This window comes from Chrysochloris asiatica, unplaced genomic scaffold (genome assembly GCF_000296735.1).
Source record: "Chrysochloris asiatica unplaced genomic scaffold, ChrAsi1.0 scaffold00329, whole genome shotgun sequence".
Taxonomy (NCBI): domain Eukaryota; kingdom Metazoa; phylum Chordata; class Mammalia; order Afrosoricida; family Chrysochloridae; genus Chrysochloris; species Chrysochloris asiatica.
Window position 1 is genome coordinate 888,613 of NW_006408847.1, and position 24,471 is coordinate 913,083.

General features: G+C 36.5%; 1 protein-coding gene across 2 annotated transcripts in view; it reads right to left on the reverse strand.

Annotated features, from left to right (window-relative positions):
• Positions 1–24,471, reverse strand: part of FBXW7 (F-box and WD repeat domain containing 7, E3 ubiquitin protein ligase) — a 231,226-nt gene that overhangs the window by 79,222 nt on the left and 127,533 nt on the right. The gene's annotated exons all lie outside the window — the stretch shown is intronic.

Below are 24,471 nucleotides of genomic sequence, written 5' to 3' on the forward strand. Positions count from 1 at the left end.
TCCATATAGGTATCCATTTGTGTTGAAGTATTTACCATGGAATGCTCTCTGTTACCATCAATATCCACTTTGTTAGTGTTATTACAATAAAGTCTTATGTAGTCCAAGATGTTTCACAGTAAAAAAAAGTTTCAGTGATGTCATTGATATCAATTAATTAAACCTCCAGATTCCTTTCTCGGAATCACAAATATATGATTTAAATTGTGTTGTATTTCAATATGAAAAATTGGAAAAAATATACTATATTCCTCACATTTTTATATTCGTTCTTCATAGAAAAATGAATAAAACACATCAACTCTGAATTTAATTTTCACTTAGTTTGCTGATTAGTAAAATTAATATACTAAAAATCATAATTTTTCACTTCCATAACTAAACTTTATAGTCACATATATTTACATATAGACAGCTTGAAGACAATGAAGACATAAAAGATCAACAATCTCTTTAGATTCAAATATACCAGCGGTTTCTGGGAAACTCAATACAGGGTCGCTATGAGTTGGAACCAGCTCGACAGCACTGAACAACAAATCTCTAGAGTCTGATTCTACATTGCTACCTGAAGGAGAACAAGAAGTTATTTCATTAAAAAGAACTTTTCAATGGGAATGGGGAAATTAAAACCATTATCACCACCATTTTCATTCTCCAATTTATAAGACAAACATTATTTTGAAACAAAACTAAATTTTACACTTCCAATATATGATTTACAACAATAACAGGAATAAAACACGATTGTAAATTAAGGTGCTTGTATGTCAGTGCTGTATTTGAAAGTAGATACCAAGTTTTGGTAAGCACAAAGTGGTGACTTACGAAGTTAACTTTTTTCCATCAGTAAACAGCTGCCCTCCACTGGACACTATGGAGCATTGCAACTGCAGCAAACCAAAGACAAACCTGTATACGTAAATAACAATATTTTTTTGCAAAACGGAAACATGCTTAGTGATTCAGTGAATATTGATTTCCAAATGTATGTACCACCTGCCTCATTTTTTCCTGTAGATTCAAGTAACTAGTTCTAAAGCAATTTCCCTAGTCAACATGGAAACATTTATAAGTTTCATACTACCAAATACAAAAAACCTAGTCAATGAAGGAAATCATAGACAATGCACAGGCGAAGCTGCTGCTACATTAAAATGCAACTAGTTCCATGTGTCCAAGAAAAACATAAACTCTTAATCTTGATTACATTTAAAAAAATGTTTTCAGCTACTAGAAGTATGACCTTCTCAAATAGATTCTTCAAACTAGACTAGTTCTTTTTAAGGTGATATTGCAAATATAAAGCCAGTATATTATAGTGGAAAGGAGCATGGACTTTGGAGCCAAATTGCCTTAGTCCAAATCTCGGCTCTATCATTTATTAGCGTGGCCTTAATTAATACATTTTTGCTTCAATTTCCCAAAGGATTGCTAAAAGGATTAAAAGTGCTCAATATTGTTAGGTACCTTACCTTTACCATTATTACTAATATTATTAGACCAAAAATCACACTGTTTTGCAGATTACAGTTCAATTTTTAAAGTTATAGGGAAGCAAGAGATATTTTTAAACCCACAATTTATAAATAACTTCGAAGCTGTTGTTGTTGTTTTTAAGTGCCGTCGAGTTGGTTCTGATTCATAGCAACCATGTATAGGGTTTCTGAGGAACCACTGGCAGATTTGAACTGCCCATCCTGCAGTGAAACCAAGTTAGCGACGAGTACTTTTCCTACAGCATTACACCAGGGAGCTCTAACTTTGAAGTAGTGGTGGTGGTTGCATGCCATGTAGTCGGTTCTGACTCAGAGTGACCCTACATAGGGTTTCCAAGGCTGCAAATCTTTACGCGAACAGAAAGCCTCATCTTTATCAGGCAGAACAGCTGGTAGTTTCGAACTGCTGACCTTGAGAGCAGCAGCCCAATTCATAAACACTATACCATCAGAGTTCCTTAACTTTGAAGTAGATATTATAAAATACAAACATCTACAAGTTTTAGAAAAACTTCCATAAATCAGTTAAGATTTTCACCTAACACTGAGCTATACACTGTTTTAGCTGTGGATTCCTAGCATTTTAAGATTTCAGTTATCACTGACTAAAACCAAGGTCTCTATACAAAGGTATTCAGCTCACTTAGCATTTTCTTTTTTTTTTTTTTTTCCCCTTCTAAAAGTTTACATGGGCCAGAAATGACAAAATATAAATGCTCTATGTGAAAACACATCCTTAATAGAGTATATTTCTAAATATACTACAATTCCATGCACACCAATACTACTATAACAATAAAAATTAGCTCTAAAGCATTTATTCTTAACTTTCACTCTTTATGCATATTGTATAAAAGGTTAAAGGACATATGACCTTAACAAAGAATTTCCAGTTTTTATAAATTATTCATGAGTTAGCTAAGAGTTGCTTAAAAAATGCAGGTTTAAAAAAAGCAGGTTTACTTGTTAAGAACAAATAGTTTTAGACAATGAGTTTTCAAATCTTATTGCCTCAAAATCTTTTACATGTATAGTATTAGTATGTTGTTGTTGTTAAGTGCCGTCAAGTCGGTTTGATCCACAGAGACACTGACTGTATAGGGTTCACAAGAAGTGGCTGGTAGCTTGAACTGCTCACCTTGCAGTTCAAATGGCTTTGCAGTCTGGCGCATTAACCCACAGTCACACCAGGACTCCTATTAAGTGTTAGTATACATCATTTAAATTCTAATGTTATTCACTGTTTCTGTGATTTTAAGCAACAAATGACATACTCTTTTGTAGAATCACAAAAATTCCAGATGCTAAAAATGATACCATTACTAACGTGAAATAAACCAGAATATATAAAAATCTGTTATTGCCATGTATACTCACTTGGACAGTGGTATAGAATAAACAGATTATTCCGTGTACCAAATTCTTTACTTTATTTTCCTTACATGTCCATGTTTTAAGTATTTTCCTACTGAGCAGTTCACATTCTATATATATGGGAGGCTTCAAAATGTTTGTGAAAATTTTCCATTATGTTTTAATTCCATTTGAAGCCCCCTTGTACAGCAATTTAAGCAAATGTAAATCAAGTAAGCTAAATCTTTTGCTTAATGATAAATTATCAAGTCTGTCCTGGTGTGGCGCTGTGGGTTAATGCGCCAGACTGCAAAGCCATTTAAACTGCAAGCAGGTCGGCGGTTCAAGCTCACCAGCTGCTCCTTGGAAACTCTAGACAGGGTTGCTATGGGTCTGAATCGACTCGGTGGCACTAAACAACAATAACAATCAATAACTATAAGAAATCCAAATAATATATCATTAATTGTTCAATTCTGAAAACAGAAAAATTAAGACTTAACATGAAAGAAAAATGTAAATACATAGCATTCCTTTAAATTTCTAATATTCATGAGGTACAAGTAAAATGAGTAAAAATGTTTCATGATAATTTAAATCACATTTTAAGCAATTCTTTAAAAACTCTAAAAGGCATTTAAATGCTCAAAATGCTAAGAAACATGATACATTCAGATTTTACTTTACTTTATACATATTAATGTAAACATTTAATGTGTTTTTACAAGTTATTGTACTTCCCTGATAATTTTCTGTCTCTGGGACCAAGGTCAGCCCTTATCAACTGAAGAGAGATTAGCCTGGGTTCTATACTATACTGTATATAAGACTGCTATAAAAATGCAACCTGAATATTGGATAAATAGTAGTTCCAGTTCCACCATTAACTGGTAATCTCAGCTAAAACTCTGGACTCAGATTCCAGATTATAGACTAAAAAGGCTACACTGGAGTATTGAGAATGAAGTCCTTTGTATTTTACTCGCATGCCACTGCTGCTGCTGCTGCTGCTGTTAAGTGCTATACAGTCTGTTATAACTTATAGCGACCCAGTTTACATAGGGTTCCCAAGGAGCAGCTGGTGGGACTGAACTGCCAACCTTGTGGTTTACAGTCCAGTCTAGTGTGGTGGTGGTTGTGTGCCCTCTATAGGGTTTCCGAGGCTGTAAATCTTTATGAGAGCGGAAAGCCTCATCATTTCTCAGGGAGAAGATGGTAGACTAGAATTGCTGACCTTGCAGTTGGCAGCCCAGGTCGGAATCCACTACGCTATCAGAGCGTATGCTGTTGTTACTAGTATGTTGCTGTTGTTAAGTGTCATCGAGTCAGTTCCAACCAATAGTGACCCTATATAGGGTGTCTGAGGAGTATCTAGTTAGCTTGAACTCCTGACCTTGCAGTTCAAATGACTCTGTAGTCCAGAACATTAACCCACAGCACACTATTATAGTATAGCTTTAATAGTATGGAATACAGAATGTTCTTGTAATATGATGACTTATCAACTTGGTGTTTAGTTTGTAGAGCTATATAGTTTAGAGAATTGTTGTTAAAGTGCCTTCGAGTCAGTTCTGACTCACAGCAGCTGTGTGTAGGGTTTCTGAGGAGTGGCTGTTGAGTTTGAACCCCTGACCGTGAGACTCAAACTGTCCTTGCAGTCCAGTGCCATACTAGGACTCAGTTTAGAGAATAGTAGTTATAATTTTATAAAATATGCCTAAAAAAAAAATTTCAATTGGGAAAAAAAAAGTTACAGGTAATAAAGTAGCTTTTAACAGACCTCATCTAAAAAAGAAAAAAAAAAAACAAGAAAATAAGCTCAGGAATGTTCTGATTCCATTATTATACTATAATAACGCATGTGTTTGTTTTTCTCTCCCACTTGCCACAGTGGCCTAAACAGTTACATATAGGGTTAATTTTACCTTTTTTTTTTCTCTCCTGAATGAAAAATTGGATTTTTTGTGTGTGTCTAAAATTTAAGTGGCTAATTGTAAAAAGGACACCAATTCTCATTCTTTCACTAGGCATTTAAAGAAATACTTGAGATAAAACAGTAGTAGTACTGGATTGAATTTTATAAATATTTCAGAAATGCCTAGTTTAACTCTTACTGTCTGTACTGAGTTTTCCTAGCTGCTAAATTGGTCTTACACAGCTGCTCATCAAGAATGCAGTTGATTATTTATACACTGTTATACCTTTTAGTCAGCTATGACAAAAATGACATAGTAATTACAGGTATTTCAGTCATGCCAAAATCATGTGATGATGGAATCGGTGATTTAAAGCAACGTATTTTCTTCAATTCTCCAAAAACAAAATTTAAATATATACGGGAAAAAAAGAAGCTGCTTTAATATCAAGTTTTTAAGGTACATTACTTTTATAAATAAGTTTAAACATAAACAGGCTGCACACTTTACAATTAAAATATATTACATTATTACTTATCAATTATTTGTTTCTCCTATAAAAATTCTAAAGACAGGCTAAGATACCATAAATAAGGTATTAATACTAATAATTCTCTTTTGAACTTTTTATTGTGAATTGAATGAAGATTTACAGACAATCAATCATCAGTTTTCATAATAATAATTCTTAAAGTACAAGTAATGTAGCTAACTTTTCTATATAGCTTAAAGAAAATAAACTGAAACTAAACTAAGATCTAAGGTCAGAAGCTCAAAAAATTGACAACTTAACTCATTATTGGATTTACCCTTTGAAAAATACAAGTTGAGCTTATGAAAGTATAAAAATCTGGTATAGTACTGACATTTTAATAGGAAGGGATGCGATTTTTTTTTTTTAAATAGGAGAGATGATTATGTTTTCTACATCAGATTGACTTTCTGATACAGTTACAAACTATTTTAAAAATTAAAATCCATTACACTTTGAGTTGGATGAACAGAAATTTATATAATTATCATTAACATGATAAGAAAACATGAACTTATTAATATTTACCAAAAACACTTATGCATAGAAATTATGTATACCATTGCTTCATGTACAGAAAAGATTTTAAGTATGCAGAATTAAGTTATAGAAAACACATATAATACTAACTGGCTATCAAGTAAAATGAAAAAACAAAAACAAAATTTAATCCCCATATTTCTTGAGCATGCCTGTAACTGTCTTGGGACAGAAGGAGGATTAGGTCTAGGAGACAGAGATATTACAGGTAAAAGGCTCAGAAAAATATGAAAATATTATTTCAGATTGGGGCGGTGATGGGGATAGGGGAGGGAGAAATTCAATACCTGACAGAGTTCCTAGCTCAATGTGCTTCATTGCACTTAATTATCACAACAGAACTGTGAAGTACCATCATCCTATACAGGGTCGCTATGCATTAGAATTGGCTCCATGGCAGCGGGTTTGGTTTATGTCTTTCAAACAAACAGGAAAATAGAAACACTCATAATGTAGGACTTGGAATTCTGAAAGAAAACATCAATTTAGCTGGATTAAAGGATCCCTGGTGACGTAGTTTGTTAGTAAGTGGAAGGTTTTTAGTTCAAACCCATATAGCCACTTCAAGAGAAAAACAAGATTGCTTCCAAAAGATTACTGCCAATAAAACCCTATGGGTCAATTCTACTTAAGTCACTGAGTCGGAACTGACCCAACAGCACCCACCAATAACATGTCTAATACCTAAGCTCATGTGGAATCTGTTTTAATGAACTTGAAATTCAAAAGACAAAACCAACAACAACTTTATGACTTTCTATTATTGCTGTTGTTCAGTGCCCTTTAGAATGTTCCAACACATAGAAACTACATATATTTCTAATTTTGTATCAGTAATCTTGTTTTGTATATATACATATATATGTATACACATGTGTGTGTGTGTATATATATATATATATGTAGCGTGGTGGTTACGAATCGGGCTGTGAACCGGAAGGTCAGCAGTTCAAAACTACCAGCTGCTCCACGTGAGAAAGATGAGGCTTTCTGCTCCCGTAAAGATTTACAGCCTCGGAAACCCTATGCAGGGTCGCTATGAGTCAGAATCGACTCCACGGCATATAATATAACACACATATATATGTGGAACTATGGTAGCGCAGTGGTTACGAGTTGGGCTGCTAACCTCAAGGTCTGTTCAAAACTACCAGCTGTTCCACAGGAGAAAGATGAGGCTATTTGCTCCCATAATGATTAACAACCTCAGAAACCCTATACAGGGTGTCACTAAGAGTTGGAACTGACCCCATGGCACTTAACAACAACATGTATGTATGTGTACATGTGTGCATGTATTTCTCCTATACATACCCAAACCAAAATCAATTCTACTGGCATTGAATTGATTCCAACTCATGCGCACCCTGGATAGGGTTTCTGAGAGCAGATAGCCTTATTTTTCTATGAAATGGCTGGTGGATTTGAACTGCCAAACTTGTGGTTAGCAGTCCAATATTTATCGTTCACTGCCACCAGGTCTCTTAGATATCTGTTGTTGTTAAGTACTGTCAAGGTGGTTCCAACCCATAGCGACCCTGTATAGGGTTTCCAAGGAACAGCTGGTGAGCTTAAACCACCAACCTTGCAGTTCAAATGGCTTTGCAGTCTAGCACATTAACCCAGAGTGCCACACCAGGAGTATCTAGTTAGCTTGAACTCCTGACCTTGCAGTTCAAATGGCTTTGCAGTCTAGCACATTAACCCAGAGTGCCACACCAGGACTCCCTCTTAGATATGTTGTTGTTGTTGTTACGTGCCGTCGAGATATAGGTCACCTCAAATCCCTTGTGTAAGTTAGGAGGCACATTTTCTTTTTTTAATGAGACCGAATCATTTGACAATTCAAACCCTGTAAAACAAGCATATTAAATTCATAATGGAAATTATGTCACTGACTGACTAAGGCACTTACTGTACTAAGGCTATGTATGCTATCATTCCAAACATCTCAATGCCCTTAAAGGACCTGTACAGACGGCAAACTACTTTCATTTTGCTGTGAGTGAGAAATAGCACACTTCTTCCACTTGTGTCATCTAGTGAAAGTGATAGTACATAGGTGAAACACAACTCTCAGAAATGCTGTTGCAAAGTTTGAATACTAAAGATTGTTGTTGCTAGGTGCAGCTTAATCAGTTGCAACACATAGCAACTCTCTATACACAACAGAGCAAAACATCACCCTATCCTGCACCATCCTCACAATTGCAGATACACTTCAGCTTAGTCAACTCTCTATACACAACAGAGCAAAACATCACCCTATCCTGCACCATCCTCACAATTGCAGATACACTTCAGCTTAGTGCCGCTGCCACAGTACCAATCCATTTTGTCGTCGTTGTTAAGTGCCATTGAGTCAGTTCCAATTCATAGCGACCCTGTATAGGGTTTCCAAGGCGCAGCTGGTAAGCTTGACCTACTGACCTTGTGGTTCAAACCGACCTTGTAGCCCAGTGCATTAACCCACAGCACCACACCAGGGAGCCAATCCAACTCACAGCACATCTAAAATTCTGGAATCTGAGTCCATTTTGAAAAAAAAAAAAAAATAGCACTAGCACCACAATTTTCACAGCCATCCTCTTTAGGGAAGCTTTGGTTCCTTGAACATACTTAGGCCATTTCATTGGTTTAAATTACCATTTTGGGCCATAAAGTGTCTGGAGTTTGTGTCTGCTATAAATTGTATCAAAGGAAGTGTGGACAATAATAGGGTTTTCTGCTAAAAATTCTTTGCATAACCACTGATGGAAATAAGCTACACACCATGTGAGCAGTGTTCCAGGAACATGTGTACTAACTCATACTAACTTTGTTTTCCCAGACTTTTTTTGATCCCTTACCTTTCTAAAATGTTTCATACCCTTAAACCCAAACTTGTCCCATTCTTCATATTAATCTTTTAAAAATAAAATGGATATATGCATTTAACATGTTAATACCTCTCCCTCAAATCCTTCTCACCATTGTTCATCTTCGAAGAATAATGACATCTTTGAATACGTAATAATATTTGTTAAACTGACCAAAATTTTAAATAGTAAGTTAATGTTCTTTCCTGGTTAAAAGGAAACTACTTTGATTAACATATAGTTTCTTTCACTGGCTCAAAAAGTTCAGGTGTTCATCCACATATCTAGATACTGGTCTTCCTTTGACTATTCAGAAGTTTGTTGTTACTGTTGTTAAAGTGCTGTTGAGTTGGTTCCAACTCACAGGGACCCTACTATAGGGTTTTCAAGGAGCTGCTGTTTGAGTCTGAACCACTGACCTTGTTGTTCAAATCCGACCTTGTAGTCCAGTGCTTATCCTACAGCACCTCACATCCCTCAATAGATAATGCTAACAATATGACATTTCATTACTTGAGCAAACATCAAGATTCAAACTGTGTCTATCATATAAGCCAATGAACTGAATTTAACCACCAAAGTTGATGCTAATCTAACAAAATACAGCAATAAAAGTGTCTTTTCAAAAAATGGCAGTTGTATAGAACACCACAGGAGCCCTTATGGGACAGTGGTTAAGTGACTGGATTGGCTGCTACCCAAAAACCCTCTCCTCTGAAGAAAGAAGTGGTAGTCACTTCCATACAGATTACAATTGAGGAAACCCTCAGGAGCAGTCTCACTGGGTGTACCAGGCACCATGAGTCAGAAACAACACAGTGGGCCTGGGATTGTTTTGTTTTTATAGAAAACCAGCAAACATCTACGACATATAAAATACAACAATCATCTATCAGTGCACAGTGCTTATCATATCAATCACTGTAAACTGAAAAGAAGATAACCAGTGTTCAAGGAGACTGTGCTCAGTCACTGTACAAGTACAGTTTTATCACTTAGAGAAAATGATTTGAGGAAATAATTCAACATACTAAAATTTACACATCTTAGGAAGAGAAACTGAAAAGCCTAAGTTCTTCTAAGTCTTGAAATTTATTATTGCTCCCCCATCTCTACCACCAGACTTCACAACATCATGTCTACCACACAATCTTCTTAGGAAACACTATGTAAACAGCGTTTCCCCTGAATTTTTTTTACAATCTTCCTTTAAAAAAACTAAATGGAGTCAATAAGAAAATCTTTTTCCCTCTAAAATATAACAGTGTAAGATAAGCACTGAACTTCTAACCAGAGTTAGTAGTTCAAAGCCACCAGCCACTCTGTGAAAGAAAGATAAGGCTTTCTGCTCCCAGAAAGATTCATAGCCTCAGAAACCTTATTGTTGTTGCAGTTGCCAAATACAGGGTTCGCTATGAGTCAGAATGGACTCAATGGCAGTGAGTAGGCATTTGAGTGATGGCCCCTTAACTAGGTTATACTTCATATTTGATCATCCCAAGCAGCCAAACGAAACTGAGAAAGAATAGCTGTTCAAGAAGGTCAAGTGGTAATAAATGATACTACTTTCTTTGCTAGTATAGAAGAAATTTGACTAAGAGGATACTTTCTTTGGAGTTATTCTTTTCTCACACTGAGTATGTACATGCTAAGAGAAACTACAATGGAGAGTTGTATTTTTATGTGTTTTAGTGCTACTGAAAATACCTGAGACATTTTCAAAATATATCCTCACGCTTCCAAGGTAATAAGCGTGCACACATGTGTGCATTTATTCCAAGGGTCACCCTTTGCTATTAGTGTTATTTTTAAATATTAAAATGAAGTTGCTTTTTTTTTTTTTTAAATACAACTCTAGGTAGGAATCCCAGATATTATATAATTGGTGGTGGTTACATGCTATGGAGTCGGTTCCGACTCAGCACCCTGTACACGGTTTCTGAGGCTGTAAATCTTTATGGGAGCAGAAAGCCTCATCTTTCTCCCATGGAACAGCTGGTAGTTTCAAACTGCTGACCCTGAGGTTAGCAGCCTGATTCATAACCACTACGCTACCAGATTTCCTTAAGCACATACTATTCCAAACATTTCGAGTCCTGCTGTGGCATTGTGGGCTAATGTGTCAAGACTGTAAAGTTGTTTGAACTGCAAGGTCGGTGGTACAAGCTCACCAGCTGCTCCTCGGAAACCCTATACAGGGTCACTATGGGCTGAAATTGACTTGATAGCACTTAACAACAACAACATTTCAAACATTTATTCTAATTCTGAGCAAAAAAAAAGTAAACTACAAGAAAACAGGAAAGAGACAAATATTTACTGAATGTATTTCTTGGTGTTGTTAACTGCCATCAAGTCAGTTCTGACTCACAGCGACCTTGTGCAGGGTTCAAACCAAAGCTGCGGTAGAGTGTTTATCCTATAGCACCGTACCAGAACTCCAATTTCTACAGAAAACTAATGTGTATCTTTTGGGCTTTTACATATTTGTGTGTTACATAAAGAATATCCAATGGCGGAATTACAGAATTTTTTGAGTTTTTCCCTTTAAAAGTCCCAATCTTTCCCCCCAAAGTTTGTTATGCTGTTGTTGCTCTTAAGTGCTGTTGTATCACTTATAATTCACATGACCTTGTAAAGGGTTTCTGGGAAGCGGTTAGTAGGTTTGAACTACCAAGCTTGAATTTAGCAGTCCAGTGCTTATCCTACAACACCACAAAAACCCACTGAAATATGAGAAAACCATCATATTCAAACAGTATTTTACACTTATTTCTTAAAATTCTGCCACTATTCAAAAGCTCATTTGGAAATGACCATGGTATTTTCACTTCTTGATAGCCCCACCACTGCTCAATTTCTACCTATCCTGAAGGTATACATTTAACTTTCACTTCCTCGCTAAAGACATCAACGTACTTAATGATTTCAAAGGGGACACACAAATTGAAAACTACACATCTGGAAATGGCAAGATACACAGTGCCTCTAGTAAGGAAACATACAGTAAACATCTATTAATAATAGGAACATGGGAGCTGTCAAAAACAGGAAATGGAATGCGTATTAGAGAGCTGAAATGGACTGGCACTGGCCATTTTGAGTTTGACAATCACATTGTTTACTATGCCGGGAATGACAAATTGAGAAGGACTGACATTGTATTCATCATCAAAAAGAACATTCCAAGTTCTTTCTTGAAGTACAACACTGTTATAAGGTAACATACATATGCCCTACAATTTAAGACCAGTTAATACCACTATTATTCAAATTTATGCACCAACCACTAAAGCCAGTGATGATGAAATTGAAGAATTCTACCAACTTCTTCACTCTAAGATATATCTAACATGCAATCAAGATGTATTGATAATTAGTGGCAACTGGAATGCAAAGGTTGGAAACACAGAAGAAGGATCAGCAGCTGTAAAATATGGCCTTAGTGATAGAAACGATGCTGGAGATCATATGATAGAATTTTGCAAGACCAATGACTTCTTTATTGCAAATACATTTTTAAACAATATAAAAGGCAACTATACACATGGACTTCAGCAGATGGAATAAACAGGAATCAAATTTACTACATATGTGGAAAGAAATGGTGGAAAAGTTCCATATCATCAGCCGAAAAAAGGCCAGGGGCAGACTGTGGAACAGACCATCAATTGCTCATATACAAGTTCAGGGTGAAGTTGAAGAAAAGTAAAACAAGTCCACAAGAACCAAAATAAAAATATGATCTTGACTATATATACCACCTGAATTCAGAGATAATCTCATTAACAGATTTATAGAATTAGACACAAATGACCAAAAGACCCACATAGTTGTGGGATGACATCAAGAACATCATATAGGAAGAAGGCAAAATGTCATTAAGGAGGCAAAATAAAGAAAACGACCAAAATGGGTGCCAGAAGAGACTCTGAAACATGCTCTCCAGCATAGAGATGCTAAAGCAAATGGAAGGAATGAAGAGGTACACTGAATAAAATATTTCAAAGAGCAGCTCGAGAAGACAGGGTCAAATATTCTAAAGAAATGTGCAAAGACCTGCAATTTGAAAACCAAAATAGAAGAACACGCTCAGTATTTTTTATGCTGAGGTAACTGAAGAAAATATTCAAGCCTCGACTTGAAATGCTGAAAGATTCTATGAGTAAAATACTGAATGATGCAGAAAGCATCTAAAGAAGATAGAAGGAATATGCAGAGTCACTGTACCAAAAAGAAATGGTAGATGTTCAACCATTTCATGAGGTAGCATATGATCAAGAGCCAATAATTCTGAAGGAAGAAATCCAAGGTGCACTGTTGGCACTGGCAATAAACAAGGCTCCAGGAATTAATACAAATTGAAATCTTTCATTAAACTGATGCTGGAGGCACTTACTCAACTATGCCAAGAAATTTAGAAGACAGCTCCCTGGCCAACTGATTGGAAGAAATCCCTATGTGTTCCCATTCCAAAGATGTAACAGAATGCGGAACTCATCAGACAATATCATAAATATCACAAACAAGTAAACTTTTGCTAAAGGTAAACCAAGAACAGCTGCAGTGGTACACTGACATAGAACTGTCGAAGTTTCAAGGTGGATTTAGAAGAAGGTATGTACTGAGGGATAACAACGCTAATATAAGACAGATCTTGGCTGAAAGCAGAGAAAATCAGAAAGTTGTTAACCTGTGCTTAATGGACTGTGCAAAGGTTTTCAATTGTGTAGATTATGACAGCTATGGACAACATTACAGAGAATGTTGTCCATAGCTTGAGTATTCCAGAACACACCTCACTGTGCTCATGAGGCACCTGTGCATAGATCAAGAGGCAGATGTTTGAACAAAACAAGGGAACATCGATTGCTCTGTTTAAAATTTGGGAAGGTGTGTACCAGGGTTATATTTTAGTGTACTTACTCAATTTGTATGCTGAGCAAACAATTTGCGAAGTTGGATTAAATGAAGAAGAACAGGGCATCAGGATTACAGGAAAACTCATTGACAACCTGCAATATGCAGATGATACAACCTTGCTTGGTCAAAGTGAAAAGGACTTAAAATACTTATGAAGATGAAAGACTGCAGCCTTTGGTATCGGCTCACCTCAGTGTTTCTTTAAACAAAATTCCTCACTACTAGACCAATAAATAACATCAAGACAAATGGAGAAAGGTTATGTCAAAGACTTCATTTTGCTTGTATCAACTATCAACACTCATGGAAGCAACAGTCAAGAAATCAAACAATGTATTGCATTAGGCAAATGTCCTGCACAAGACCTCTTCAAAGTGTTGAAGAGAAAAGATGTCCATTTGATGACTAACTTATGCCTGCCCTAAACCTCGGTACTTCCAATAATCCCAAATGCATGTGAAAGTTGAACAGTGAATAAGAAAGACAGTAGAACAATTGATGCATGGACTTGCAAAAGAACAAACAAATCTGTGCTGGAAGATGTATAGCCAGAATGTTCCTTAGAAGCCAGGATGGCCAAACTTTTACTCTCATTCTTTGGACATATTATCAGGAGGGATCATTCCCTGGAGAACATCATGCTTAGTAATTTGGAAGGTAAGAAAAATAGGAACCACCCCCCACCCCCCTAGTGAGATGGATTGGTACAGTGGTAGCAGCATTGGCCTCAATTATAAAGCACAACAACTGTGAGATTGGTGAAGGACAGGGCAGTGTTTGGTTCTGTTGTGCATAGGGGAACTGCGTCAGTACCGACTCGAAAGCACCTAACATTACTTTAATGACCTCATCAGCAAACTATGCACTATAACATTGTATATAGCGCATATTACTAATGATGCTTTTATAAAAAATAAATGGGGGACAGCTGTAAATGTGGTTCAACATATCTATACTATATTGCAAATCGGGGTCTACTTGTAGTGTTCAATAAATCACTTATTACCATTATTATTAATATCATCATTATCAAGGTTGTCTTCCATTCTCTGGGCTCTCCTGCAACTGAATACCACTGTGTTGACTACAACCTGTCCAGAGAAGATGAACAAGAATTGTGATCCTGGAAAACATGTTGGAGACATTCGGTCTGGAGAAAAGAAGATTTAAGGATGAATATGATAGCAGTCTTCTCCTATAAGATGAACAAGGACCAAAGCAAATTAAAAGATTTCAACATAAAATGTTCTACCACTAAGAATTGCCTAAAAATGTAGTATTACTTCCTGGTGTAGTATTCCCTAGAGATGACCTTATTTCCAAAGCCAAATCTGTTAATAAACACACAGATGCGAACTTGGTGATTTCTTAAGGTCCCCTCCAACCTGGAGACTTCTATCTTTGGAGATTTAAAGTGAGCACAGAAAACCTATACAGTTTAAGTATTTAACTACTTTAAAGAAATGGAGTAGGGGTGGTGTTGAGAGTAAGGTGTAGGGAAAACATAAATGACTTCCTGGGGTACTTTAGAATTGTGTTTTACAAGCCAGACTTGGAAAGTGCTTACAGAAAGACCAAAATTAAAAATCTTCTTGTTTCATGGTGAGTAAAAGTGCTGTCAAGGTACACTAAGTAATTCACTAAAAAAATACATATTAAATAAATGGCTTTTTAAAACAAACAAACAAAAAAGATACCACTCTACTATTACTCATGTAATTAATTTGTTTAACTTAGAGAACTGCCAGGGTAGTATGTAAGTCCTACAAAAGTGAAGAATTGGCTATACTGGGACTTAGAGTATGCAGTGCTCCTTCTACCAGGCTCTGTGGCTTTTCTGTTGAGAGCATTATATAATGTCTTTCCCTGTGAGGACATCTTTTGGCCCAATCCTCCACTAGGAGCTTTATACATTATGACTAAGCATATGACTAAGCATTATAACATCAAACATTATGACTAAGTCAAAGAAGAATTGATTTCTAGTAGATATAGGTATTTTTCTAATAAAATAAGAGGAATTAAAAAAAAAGAGGAATATAGATTTGTTGCAGCAAACTTAGGAAATTCTTAAGGGCATAAAAGAAAAATCAAAATATTCTTTAATCCAATCATATTCCGAGATTAATCCCTAGTATCTGCTACAACACCTGATTTTTTTCCCCATGCATACGTGAGTAAAGGATCAATATATATGTTTCATAATTAAGATCATACTATGCACAGTTTGATTTTTACATTTTTGTAAGGAAATTATATGTGAAAGAATTTTTCTATTATTAATCTTTTTAAATGGCTATATGAGTTGCTTTCCATTGTTGTATGCATGGTTTCTAAATTGTGGATCTCTCAGGGGAGTCTTACTATAGCACTGCTAACTTTATTACAGTATTTCTCAATGCAACTATCTGTAGATAGAATACTTTAGTCTTAGAAACAACTTGGAGTCCTGGTGTGACAGACCTTAAGGTCAGTTTGAACTGCAAGGTCAGTGGTTCAAACTGACCACCTGCTCTTCAGGAACCCTATACAGGGTTGTTATGAGTCGGAATCAACTCTATGGCACACAACAACAAACTTACCACACTGAATTTGTAATTTAGGTTGAGAGTACATCCTAAGACTTGAAATGAGAAATGTTCACATTATAATTTGTGAATCTTTAACTCCCAACCTGAATCAGCACTAAAAGCAGATTGATCAAACTTCTGTTTGAAAATTTTTAAAAATTAGATGTCAGCTCACAGCAAAACCTACAAGAAATGTTACCTGGTAAAAGTAAATAAACTGTACAGTGAAGGGAACCAAAAATGCATTCCAAGAAACGAAATTATCTAAATCTAGGGAAAAAAGTGAGATCGGGCAGGGTTTTGAAGGTTATAGCCAGCCACAGAGGAAGATCTTTCAAAAGAAGTAGAGAGACATGGAAACAAAATCAGACAGAAAGAATTTATGGTAAGATTGTGGAAGGCTTCAAATGTCCACTTACAGAATTGGGGCTAATCAGTGGGAAATGGAACACCAGATATTTGGGTTGATATTACTGAGCTAAAAATTTATTTTAAACATTCATCCAATTGTTCATACTGCCAACTCATTGTCAAGGAGTTAGCATTATAGCCTACTAGAAAATGCAAACCTAAACTTAAGCAAATACAGATGCTCATACTAATTTAAAACATTTGACTCTCCAATCAGTTTCTTGTAAGTGTCTGGTGGAAGAGGATTAAAAGTGAGGCATGGGGGGTGGGCACTAACCAAGTAAGGAGATCTGGTGGTGCAATAAATAAGCGCTAACAGAACAGACAGTAATTCAAACCCATTTAGTGGCTCCGAGGGAAAAAATAAGACAATTTGCTTCCATAAATTTTCCATATTCCAAAAATGATTCCATATTTGGCATCACCCGGGGTCGTTATGAGTTGGAATCTACTCAGTGTAATCAAATAACAAGTATTCAAATTTGAAAGAAAAAAAACAAAACACCTCTTCTGGGGCATCAACAGAGACATTGAAATTTTGGGAAAGGAAAAAAAAAAAAGTTTGAAGAAAGAAACAGAAGTCTTCAATGGAACACTCGTGTTGATGTCCAATCCATTGTCCCAAACCACTGCCATCAAGTTGATTCAGACTCACAGTGACCCTAAAGGAAATGCACAACTACTCCTTTGGGTTCCGAGACTGCAAATATTTATGGGAGCAGACAAGCTCATTTTTGCTCCGATGAAGCAGCTGGTGGACTTAAATACCAACAGTTAACTATCAGCAACTGAAAGCCAATGCTTGGCCCACTGTTATACCAAGCTTCCTTACAATCCCAACAGGCAACTAGAAATGCAGGACTGGAGCCAGAGTGAATGATGGAAGCTTGAGACATAACTGGAAGTTATCTCCCAAAGTAAATATAGAACCCCTCATATATAGTACTGTATTCTCTAATACTGTATTCCCTAGCATCAACAGAAAATTAAGAAAACTTGATGCTGGTGATGTTATTAGTTTATTTGGTATTCTATTCATTAGCCCTTTTGTATACATGATGTTGTTAATTGCTATGGAGTCCATTCAGACTTGAGCCAATCCCTCGTGTGTTAGAGCACAAGTTTCCTCAGTAGGGGTATCAAGCCTGTCTTTGTAAGCAGATCACTAGCTCTGTTTTCTGAAGTGCCACTGGGCATGTTTGAACCATCAAGCTTTTGGCTAGTAGTTATGTGCTTAACCATTTGCACCATCCAGGGACTCTGAAAGAGAGTTGTTGTTGTTAAGTACCGTGGAGTCAGTTCCGACTCATAGTGACCCTGTACAGGGTTTCTGAGGCTGTAAATCTTTACGGGAACAGAATGCCTCCTCTTTCTCATACGGAACTGCTGGTAGTTTCGAACTGCTGACCTTGAGGTTGGCAGCCCTACTCCTAACCACTACGCTACCAGAGCTCCTTATTTTATTGAAAGAGAGTAAGTCAATGTAATTTTCCTCAGGAACATTGTTAACAGTACTTCAGAGACTTTATCAGTTGCATGAATCACATATCAATGGAACACTATCAAAAAATTTGGGGAAAATTACTCTTTAGCCTATAATAAAAGTCCACCATTAAAATAATATTTAATTGCTTACAATAAATCAGATAAAAATTTAAACATAACCAACCTTTCAAACTATTTTAGGTTTAAAATAATGCTAATGAATATTTCAAAAACTGTAATAACAGAAAGTAGAAATTAATTATAAGCTAAAATTCTTTTAGACAGCCAAATGTAAGACTAACAATATGTTTAAATACACAGAAGCTTTAGTTTAAAAAAAAAAAAAAAAATCAAGAAAATTTAAAGAAACTAACTTATATTTAACGTTCCACGGAAAGGAAACAGCATCAACCTATCAACTGGGAAGATCTGTGAATAGCATCCTCTGGGAAATTTGTCACATTTTAATATTTATAGATTAGTCCAGAGCTTATTAAAGCAAAGCTCCCACTCTTCCTGTTGTTCCTGTGTACTGTCAAATCAATTACAACTCACAGCAAACCTGTGTTGTTGTTTTTGTTAAGTGCCACTGAATTGGTTCCGACCCATAGCGACCCTGTATAGGATTTCTGAGGAGTGGGTTGGTGAGCTTGAACTGCTGACCTTGTGAATCAAACTGACTTTGCAGTTCTGCGCATTAACCCACAGTGCCACATCAGGACTCCACAACAACCCTACCGAGCAAAGCAAAAAACTGACCTATAGAATTTCCTAGGCTATATTCTTTACAAGCTGACTGTAAGGTCAGTTTGAAGCCACCAGTCACTCTTCAAAAATCCTATACAGAGGGTCTCCTGAGTTGGAACTGACTGGACAGCATTTACTACAATAATAATTCTCTACAGGAGATCGCTAGGTCTTTTATCCTGTATAGGAGCTAATGGGTTCAAATCACCAATCTTTTAAGTTTACAGCCAAATGCTTTACCCATTATATCACTAAGACCCCTTCCACTATTTTCCCCTGTGTACCCTTTTAAAGTATTTATTTTTCTATTTACACCTTTTTCCACTAGATGGTGTTATGATAACAACTGTAACCCAATATGGGACTATAGGGATGAAAATTATTCTGTGGCATGGTGGGTAATGGACAGAAATCCTAGATAAACTGAGGCTGCAGGCCTGCATTGATAAACTATTTGAGTGTACCAGGCAACTGTATTTTACAGGTAACATTTCACTTTATCTTAACAACAATCCTGAGAAGCACTGTAGTCTTATTCTACAGATAAGACCTAGTAGAACGTCTATGTTGTTGTTGTTAAGTGCCGTCGAGTCGGTTCCGACCCATAGCGATCCTGTACAGGGTTTCCGAGGCTGTAAATCTTTACAGGAGCAGAATGCTTCATCTTTCTCCCGTGGAGCAGCTGGTAGTTTTGAACTGCTGGCCTTAAGGTTCGCAGCCCTATTCGTAACCACTACACTACCAGAGCTCCTATAGATAAATCTTATTATATAATGACTAAGAATTAAAAGTCCCTCCAATATAATAAAGGATTTGAAATACTGAACTATCCTTCCTATGAATCGTATAAAAAAGATTCATATGCTTGTGTGAGTTAGTACTCTCTTCTTCAGTAACAGTACTAGGTGACTTGTTTTTTTCCCAATGTTGAAAAATAAAGTATTCTGAGAAAAATTCTGAAGAAAAGTTTCAGGACTGGACAAAAAGACTAATTTCAGATGAATCCTAGTTTGACTGTCTGGACAAACAATTTTATATTCTTCTTGTCATATTGATGAGTGCAAATGAACTAAAAGTAAACAATATATCAAAAGCACAGCTGTATACACATATTCTTATATACATACATACTCAAAACTACCTTTTGTGATGCTATTAAATTTCATGTACTTTGTTTTTAAGGAAACAGATATATAAGATATTTCTAAAAGCTCAGTTTAAGATTTCACCTTGAAAGGCAATAAAAGATAAAGTACATAAAGCACCTGTCAAGCTGTATACTAGAAATTTTTCTACAGAATAGTAGGATGACATCTACGTTCAGAAAAAGGTATGTCTTGTCTAGATAACATATTTTTTTAATATAATCTTACATAAATCAGAGATAGCTTTGTATTGTTCAGCAGAATTTAGTTTTGATCAAACTTCTTTCTAAAATAATGTTAACAACCCTTGTTAGAAAACTCAGACCTTTTGAGGGAAATGGCCAGGACAGGGGTGGCCTGTTAACATACAAATGTAGGACAGGGGTGGCCAACATCTGGCCTGCAGGCTGTATGCTGTTGTTGTTGTTGTTAAGTGCTGTCGAGTTGGTTCTGACCCATAGAGACCTGTATAGGGTTTCCGAGTGGCAGCTGGTGAGCTTGAACCACCGACCTTGCAGTTCAAACGGCTTTACACAGTCTGGCGCATTAACCCACAGCGCCACACTAGGACTCCATGTTGTTGTTGTTAAGTGCTGTCGAGTCGGTTCCGACCCATAGCGATCCTGTACAGGGTTTCCGAGGCTGTAGATCTTTACGAGAGCAGAAAAAGCTTCATCTTTCCTCCCGCGAACTGCTGGTAGTTTCAAACTGCTGACCGTGAGGTTATCACAGCCCAACTCATAACCACTATGCTACCAGAGCTCCTTGGAAATCATTTGGTTTGGCCCTGTCCAGGCAACCACAGTTTCAGCCATCACGTTAGGAATGAGTGGACTCCTGGTATAGTGCTGCAGGATCAGCACTGGAATGCGAATCACAAGTTTGATAGATCAAGCCCACCAGCAGCTCCTTGGAGACCCTATATAGGGTCACTATGAGTTAAAACCAACTTGAGGACACTTAACAACAACAACAACAATTAAATGATTAGCTAAATATAGCAAGTTTTTTTTTTTTTTTAAGTTTTCATTGTGAACTTAGTTTACATGGGAGAACATTGGCTTTACACCATTTCATTGCAATGATTACAATCTCCTCCATGCACAATCATTCAATAGCATTTGCTTCCATTCCCTCTGTTTTTTTCTTTTTTTGGGGTGGGGGGGTGGTGGTGAGCGGTATGTACACAGAAAACACTCATGAATATATAATAATTTAAACAAACCAAAGGGCACATTCTGTAAGCCTAGCAGGCTCATTTTTAAGTTGATAATTGTGCATGGCCCGTGAATGATGTTATAAATATTCAAATGGCCCTTGGCAGAAAAAAGGTTCCCCACCCATATCCCAGATGATTCTTAAATTTCATAGCTATGTTCAATATTTTGTTTCTCCCTACTTTCAACTGATTGGGTTTGACTGAAAACCTGTCCAGAGGGAAGCTAATCTTTTGTTTTTTTCACTTTTCTTGTGAATTGGGTCAATGTTTACAGAGCAAATCATCAGTTTTATATTCATCAATTCATACACATTTTGTTTCACCTCATTACCTGCAATCCCCTCATGGGAACATCACTTATCCACTTCCTCTCTCTGTTTCCTGTTTCTTTTCTTCCTCCTTTCCTAACCCTTCTGAACTTTGTCCTTGTATAAATGCTGTCCTTTTGATCGCAAATGGGTCATTATTCTGAACTTTAGTGTATACCTCACTAAAGTTATTGTTTCCCTTAAGAACTATTCATTGTTCAGCTAAAAATTGAGTGTGTGGAGTTCAGTTCAGTTCCAGACCTGTTGTTGTTAAGTACCGTGGAGTCAGTTCCGACTCACAGTGACCCTGCACAGGGTTTCTGAAGCTGTAAAGCTTTACGGAAGCAGAACACCTCATCTTTCTCCCACAGAACTGCTGGTAGTTTTGAACTGCTGACCTTAAGGTTGGCAGCCCGACTTGTAACCACTCTGCTACCAGAGCTCCTTGTTCCAGACCTGAAGAATGACTAATAACCACTGTCTCAGTCTCTACTTAACCAGTAAGCTTAGTGTTGTTGTTTTTTGTGAGTTTTGTTCCACATTTTTCTCCTACTTTTTATCGAGACCCTTCTAATGTGATCCTTTCAGAGAAACTGGTAGTGGTAGCTGGGCACCATCTGGTTCTTCTGGTTTCAAAGTCATAAAGATTTATGTTCATGTGCTTTGTAAGTCCACTGGACTAATTGGGAAAGCTAGCATGATCTTGGCCAGAAGCTTATGAGAAAGATGTAGCTGTCTGCTTCCCTAAAGATTTATGGAAAAAGTGGTTCAATGGCAACAAATTTTAGTATAAAGAATACCCAAAAAAACTTACAGTTAGGCTAGAAAAACATGTTTTACAAATAGTTTAAGTTTTATAAGCTGAAGCAAAAATGACTTAGCATTTCAAGACTTAATCCACAGGGTAGATATTTCATTTCAGGTCGAAACAGGTTAACGGAGCTATTAAGCTTGTTTATATATTGTTTATGGACTAAATCAATAAGTCAGTGTGGAATTTAAAAACAAGCACACAAGCTTAAGAGAGTGAATGATTATAGGCATTATTTGACTTGTCTGTAAAATAAGTAAGCTATTATTTGAGTTAAAATGTTCCTTTCCAACATATTATTTAACTCATGAGTCTACTTTATACTTTACATGGACACTCAATGATTTCCATCTAGGAGATACACTTCAAACCTCATTCATTCTGAATATAGTTCTCTTTACTTTCTCTCTTTCTTGAATAGTGACAGCCCTGTTGGTGAAGTCGTTAAAGCTCTCTCGGCTGATAATCAAAAGGTTGGCGATTCAAGTCCACCAGCTGCTCTTTAAGAAAAAGAGGGCCATCTGCTTCTGTAAAGACTGCAGTTTTAGAAATCCTTTAAGACAATGCTATTCTGTCCTGTAGGGTCACTCTGAGTGACTCGACAGCAGTGGATTTGGTTTTGGGTTTTCCTTAGATAGCACCATTGCCTAAAATACCACTTAGTATAATCTTTAATTCCAACAAAGTATTTGATACCTTAGTGAATTTCTTGTAATGTTAATAACACCAAAATACCAAACAAATAGAATACAATGTAGAGGAGTCAGTATTTACTTAGCACACTTAAAGTTAAACAGAATAACGCTCAGGAACTCTAAGTCCTTGTTACCCAGTTTCAATAATTAGCAACTCATGGCCAGCCCATGATCCCCCTCTTCTACTCTCCCCTCCAATATTATTTTGAAGCACTGTCCAGACATTCTATCATTTCATTTGGGCTGTAATTTGATTGGGTAGGGGAGATACAACAGAAGGATCAGATAGTTAAAGAGATATAATGCTTCCCTTCCTCCCTTAATTATGACCACAATTTTAAGTGGTAACATAATCAGTGAAGATTTTAGAGGGAAAAAAACCCTGTACCACTCCAAAAACACAAGTACTAACAATTCCAAATTTACTGCAGCTGCCCAATCCCCTCCTCTCCTTAACATCTCAGACTACCTATTCAGCAGCAAAGGTAATACTGGGAAAGCAGTAATAGCATGTCTTAGCTGGTATGTTCTAGTCCCGAATCTCTGGACTAACCAAAGGGATAGAATGTCATCAATGAAATTGTTTTTTCTCAGCATTAGATTAATTACCAAGGCACTGAATTGATACTGTTTCTCCAGTTCAGACAGAAGAACTAACTGTCCACCTTTTAAAATTTGTCTCTGGCTAGCTCCATGGGCTAGTTAAATGAGGTTACGTAGCAGTACTAACAGAGCTATCTCCCAGGGAAAGAAAACTGCAGGATAAGTAGAGAGAATCAATCATCTCCTACTCCTTAGAATCAAATACTGACCAAAACGGTTTGGTTACCCTACTGGTAAACATTCATATCTGAGAAGAGAATGGAGTGTTCCAGAGACACAGATTGCAGAAGTTTCATGAATGCAATCGGTATTCCTGACGGTACAATTTTCAATACAACAACGAGAGGAAAACATGAAGATAACATCATGCATTCTTATTACCGAATAAAGCAGGAAAAAAATATTCAGTAATCTTGAATGTCATGTTTAGTATCTTAACTTAAAATTATCAATTCAGTACCCCCAAATAACTAAGTACTGATTCTCAGGCTGTAATTTCGTCTTGTTTAATTACAAAGTGAAGAGAAGATTGCTTACAAAGGATAAAATTCTAATCACTGTAATAAGAAAACTAATTTAGGGTAACTTCCAGTAACTAAAGTCAGGATGGAGTAACATCTGTGAATGTATGGCCCACCTCACTGGCTGCATTTTGTAAGTAAAATACGATTCCTTTATTACAACCAACTAATCTCTGGTTCCAGAGACCGAGTTTCAAAGAAAATTTGGCTTTAATGAATTTTCATGATAAGAGGATCGATAACATTCTCAAATTGCTCCATTATTAGTATTGCTACAGCTAACATTTCCAAGTGCCATCTGTAACACAAAAATTAGTTTATTCTATAATTACAAA